Source organism: Cryptomeria japonica, chromosome 2, assembly GCF_030272615.1.
Source record: "Cryptomeria japonica chromosome 2, Sugi_1.0, whole genome shotgun sequence".
In the NCBI taxonomy this organism is placed as follows: Eukaryota; Viridiplantae; Streptophyta; class Pinopsida; order Cupressales; family Cupressaceae; genus Cryptomeria; species Cryptomeria japonica.
This window is the reverse complement of record NC_081406.1, coordinates 272,876,182-272,882,192: the sequence shown is the minus strand read 5'-3', so window position 1 is coordinate 272,882,192 and position 6,011 is coordinate 272,876,182. Positions and strand designations below refer to the sequence as shown.

Sequence of the window (6,011 nt, the reverse complement as noted above, 5' to 3'; positions counted from 1 at the left end):
ATGGACATATCCAAGGTATTGATACAATTTAAATATTCCAATTTGGAAGATTTATGATGAATATGTGGTACCACACAATATTAATATTGTTAGTGACACTATGATGCTAAATTATGATTATAACAAAAATAAATCCCTTTGTAATGAGTATTGACCTCTGTAGTGTAAATAAAAATGACCTTGTACACAATACCTTAAAAAATAAACAACCATATTAGAAATTTTCTTTGGTAATATAAGATTGGTAAAACTCCTTACCAAAGTTATGATCGAGAACAAAATGATATGTATTTTGAACTATGGATAAAAAAATTAGGATACAAATATATTTTGTCCAACATTTTTTATCTCCTTATGCTCTTTATCATCCTGAAGATGAACCAAGAAGTGTGATCCAAAATGTTGATGCAATAAAACACTCACACAATCAAATTCAAAAGCATACACAAATAGTCAAATGGATTGCCAAAATCTACATACATTAAATATTTTCATATCAATTGATCATCTTTGCACTAGAATGATTTTGAGAATTCTATAACCTAAGATCCCATTTTCCTCAACTCCTAATTTTTTTAGTTTGTAGGAGATGTGGTGTCTTTAGAGACCATTAGGCTATTTTTTATGTAAGGGCCTTCACCTCTAGTTGAGCTCTTACAATCCCATTTAATGATTTTAAAATGATGATCAAAGATAATGATATAATAAGAAAATTAAGTATTTTGTTATTATCATAGATGTTGATGTATGATTAAATAATAATGATATGTAATCTACTAATAGATAGTGGTCAAATGATGTAAAAGTGACATTATATTTGTGTTTCTATATAGTACCCTAAATTAAAGTTTAAAATAAGTTATATTGTAAGTTAGCATATAATAACTAGTACAAATAGGTCAACTTGCACCCATTTTGAATATAAGAATTTAGAAGGGTCAAGTTGACAACATAGAATCAAATAACATTCAATTGTTTTCCTACATAAGTATTCTATATGAGAAATGAAAAGTATAAGTGATGAGCAGTTCCCAAAGATATATAAATGATATCTAATTAAATTTAAACTTTTTGATAAATTATATGTAACAATGCATCACTTATACATTAATCGTGATATAAAACTTATCTAATAGTTATTTAAAACTTATGTAGCACTTATTTGTAGCTGTCATATTATTCCAATAGATATGTATTTGAAATGAGTGTAACAATAGAAATGGATACCTAACAATATAAATGACAAAATAGATAAAGAGAAGGTTACATAAGAACGACAATCAAAATATGAAACTACACTCAGAAAAAGCTTGCTTGTTAATAATTATTCTATACCCTTTCTTTAGAGTATACTAGTTCTCATTCATAAAAATGTGATCTAAGATAATTTTATGCACACTTCCAATGTATGTAGATGACAGGCTTGATTGTATTTAATTGAATATGAAAAGGCTTGTTTTAAACTTATGTAAAAGTTATTTATAGATGTCATATTATGCAATAGATATGTGTTTGAAATCAATAAAAAGAATGTTACATAAGAACAGCAATCAAAACTCCGAAATCACTTTTTTTTTAATAATTATTCTATACCCTTTCTTCAGAGTATACTACTTCTATTCATAAAAAAGTGATCGAAGATAATTTTAGGCACACTTCCAACGTATGTAGACGATGGGCTTGATTGTATTTAATAGAGTATGAAAAGGCTTGACTTTAGCCAATTCCGAATTGAACTGCACCATGTTCATCGTCATGTTTCTGGGAGTTCTCAACCTGCAGGGAGGGAATTGATAATCCACACGTTTCTGGAAGTTCTCAACTTGCAGGGAGGGAATTGATAATCCACACCCCTTCTGGCTCAGTTTGTTAAAATCCTTATTTATTCAATGTAATGGGCAAAATCATTAAAAATAATGTGCAATTGATGGGCTTGTTGGCAAGTTGCATTTGGGGTCGGTTGGTTAATTAAGTTCAAGTCAATGGACGCAGCTGCAATCTAGTTTCCGTGCTGAGGCATATCTGAGAAACAACTGTCTACTCCACAATTGCATTCATTATATCGGCTCTATAAATGACTGAAAACAGAATGTATTCCCATCAATATTCTTCATTCCATTTCTCATTTGGGTAGAGTAATGCCTTCTGTGTTGCGCTTTCTGATTCTGCTATTATTTGTCTTTGCATGTGAGTCAAGAGGCGATAACCAAAACAATGGGGTTCAATCTGCCTGCGAATACGCTTCCAATCGCAAATTCTGCGAGTGGAGTTTGTCTCAAGGTGGAGGATCGTCATCAAATGACCCTAAAGATCTGAGCGAAATCGCTATAAGATTTAGTTTACACCAAGCTAAACTTGTTCTGGACTCTATTTCCTCCAACTCGTGGAGTAGGGGGGCAATGCAGAGGCAAGCTGTAGCGGATTGTAGTTTCCTTTACAATCTCACGGCGGACTACTTGAACACGAGTTTGGTAAAATTGACAAACTCGACAAACACGACAGTGGAATGGAAGAGTGCGGTGTATATTCAGAGTTATCTGAGTGCAGCCCTAACCAACCTGGGCACCTGTCTGGAAGGCCTCAGTCAAGCAAATGTAAACTTCCACTCCTTATCTTTTGGCATCTTACGCATCAGATTCCATAGGCAGTAGTCTAGCATTGAATAAGTAATTTTTTGTTGCCGGGAAGCGTCCTAGCCACAACCGACGGCTATTATCCAACGATGATTTTCTGTCGCAATATGGATCGTTCAATGACGGGTTTCCGTCGTGGTTATCACGGGCGGACAGGAGGCGGCTTGTGCAAACCTCAGGTGGTGACGGCGTTTTAGTGGGTGACTTCGTAACGGTGGCGCAGGACGGTAGCGGGAATTACACCACCATTACTGATGCCCTCAACGATGCTCCCGATAAAAGCGCAGACAGGTACGTGATCTATATTACAGCAGGAGTGTACGAAGAGTATGTACAGATTCCGAAATACAAATACAATATTATGCTAATCGGAGATGGAATAGATATCACCGTGATTACTGGGAATAGAAGCGTTGGGGATGGCTGGACTACATTCAACTCTGCAACATTCGGTAAGTTAATGAGCGCTTTCAATTTATTTTTCCTCTGGTCCTTTTTTGTAAATGATTTTGAGAATTCTAGATTATATTTGTACGTGAACGACTTAAAACTAATGTAAAAGCAATGTTTTGCATTACATTTTCAAGGTTCCTTTCATTTCAAAAGTTATTAAGATTTTATAATATATTGTTTAATGAATATTTTGTTTGATGAAGATGGTTAGTTATGCCTATAATTTTTCCCTAAATTCTTTCATAAGATATTCAACTGTTACGTTTTCTTTGCCGACCCAATCTATAGGGAAGAGTCCAAGTCAGCCTATGTTTTGAAATATGTATAAGATTCTATATAGTTCTTAAAAGTAAATTTGTGGTGGATTTTATATTATTTATAATTTTCATTTGTTCTTTGATATCAGAATAGAATTTATCAATGTTAGTAGATTTCTACAATCTATTAGTCTGTTTGTGTATGCTTCTGGATTTGATTGTGTGAGTTTTTTTACATCAACGTTTCAGATCACACTCTGTGATCCATCATCAGGATGATAGTAGAGAGCACAAGCATTTTTCTCCTTGTGCTCTCTACTATCATCCGGATAATGGATCACATAGAGAGCACAAGCATTTTTCTCCTTGTGCTCTCTACTATCATCCTGATGATGGATCACAGAGTATGATCTGAAACATTGATGCAAAAAAACTCACACAATCAAATCCGGAAGCATACACAGACAATAGACTTTATGTTTGTGTTCTTTGACTAAGATATAAGGTTTTTTATTCGCCAAAATCATTTAGAGCATCATTACACCTCATCCAATATATCGTATTTTTAGATATTAGAATCATAATAGATGGTATAATCAGAAAAACATACTTTCATTTTTACCTGTTATGCTCAACTAACCGAATTATAATCCTTTCATTTTTTAGTTTTTTCGTATTTCATTTTTCAAACATGATATTCAAGTAAAGATTAATTTCTTACGCGAACATGTTGAGTACAATATGCTCCTACATGTTTAATTTCAACAGTATTAAGTATATCTTCTTTAATCTTCGTAATCTGGATTAGTCAATTAATCCAAATCTAAGGGCTTTACCGTTTGGAGCAAGGGAATTTGTCTAAGTAGACCAATCCACCAAGAAGCCAAGAAATGAAATTAGTGCTGATTGGCAATTCATCATTTATATTTATTTATCTCATCCCATTATGAAACCGCTTATGATCTTATCGGATGGTCTTGACTTGTGCAGCTACAGTTGGGCCAGGTTTTCTTGCACGCGATATCACATTCGAAAACACAGCAGGAGCAGTAAAGCAGCAGGCAGTGGCACTACGAGTGGGTTCTGATCTGACAGCTTTCTATCATTGCAGTATCAAGGGCTACCAAGACACTCTCTACGTTCACTCACTCCGTCAATTCTACAGAGAATGCGACATCTACGGCACTGTGGACTTCATCTTCGGTAACGCCGCAGCAGTTTTTCAGGACTGCAATCTTCTGGCACGGCGACCGATGGACGGACAACAAAATCTTTTTACAGCGCAAGGTAGAACAGATCCAAATCAAAACACAGGAATATCTATTCTAAACTCTAACGTTACGGCTGCCCCTGATCTGCTTCCTGTCATGGACTCTTTCCCCACATACCTGGGTAGGCCATGGAAACTATACTCTCGTACTGTTTACATTCAGTCTTATTTAGATAGTGTAGTCCACCCAGCTGGATGGTTAGCATGGTCTGGAGACTTCGCCTTGAGCACGTTATATTATGGTGAATATGCCAACACCGGACCCGGATAAAATACTTCACAGAGAGTCACATGGCCTGGTTACAATGTGATGAGCATCTCCGATGCTCAGAATTTCACTGTGAGTTCCTTCATCTCGGCCGACACATGGATACCATCTGATGCAGTGCCCTACGATGCAGCCTTACTTTAAGCCCAAACAGCGACAGCTATTTCATTCCTATACCAGATTGCCCCTCTTCAAACTTATTCTTTTAAATAAAAAACTAGTCTATTTCACGTCTTGCGCCTAACAAGTCTTCTGTAATCAGGATTTGTCGATTGAAGAATTGAGCTCTTATCATCGATATATATGATTAAACTCTTCAATGTTTCAAACTGTTGCGTATTCATCGCCTAAATGTTCTAGCTTGGTAAATACGACCTTTATTTGTAATGTCTCTCAAGCTTTATCGTTAAAAGTTGTACCCTTACATTGTGTAGAATCATTATTACGTTTTGGTCCTCCTCGAACATCCTGGGAAGGGATATACGGATTGCTTCCTAATCATACTTTTACGGCAAAGAGAAAACTTTTTCAGGTTTGAAATAAACTTGTGATGTACATGGGAGGTGGAAATTGTCCTCTCGAGTATCTCTGAAGTTAAATTGAAATTTTTCGCATGAAGAATAAGAGAATGTATTTTGTTATCCAACTTTATATTTATATGTGAAAATAATTTATAATTTTTTATTTATTAAATTTTAAAAATTAATTGTAATTTTTTTATATTTTATTTTAAGAAAGTATGTGATTGATTGTGAATGTATGTAGATGGAATAGCCAAAAAAAAAAAAGAAAAATTATATTATATACATGTATAATTTGGGTATGATTTGATATAACATTTTTTTTAATTTTATTTATAAAAATTGATAGGTAGATAATTAATAAGGAGCATACAAAGTATGTTCAATTTGATGTAGAAAGTGTGTAATGGAATATCTTAACAATGTGACATAGTCTATTTGATTAATGAGTTCCTTTTAAAGTGTGTTATGGAAAAATCTTGTATCTAATAGGAAGGAAAAAAGTAATTAACATGACGAAAAAAGATATATGTATTCTAACTATTAAATAATAAAATATATATGATATTGTTCAAATATATTTTAATATTGGTTTTGAAATATTTCTAT

The 6,011-nt window shown here is 33.9% G+C and overlaps 1 pseudogene; it reads left to right on the top strand.

Annotated features, from left to right (window-relative positions):
• Positions 1-2,138: 2,138 nt before the first annotated feature.
• On the top strand, positions 2,139-5,025 carry LOC131030507 (pectinesterase-like; annotated as a pseudogene).
• The last annotated feature ends 986 nt before the right edge of the window (positions 5,026-6,011 follow it).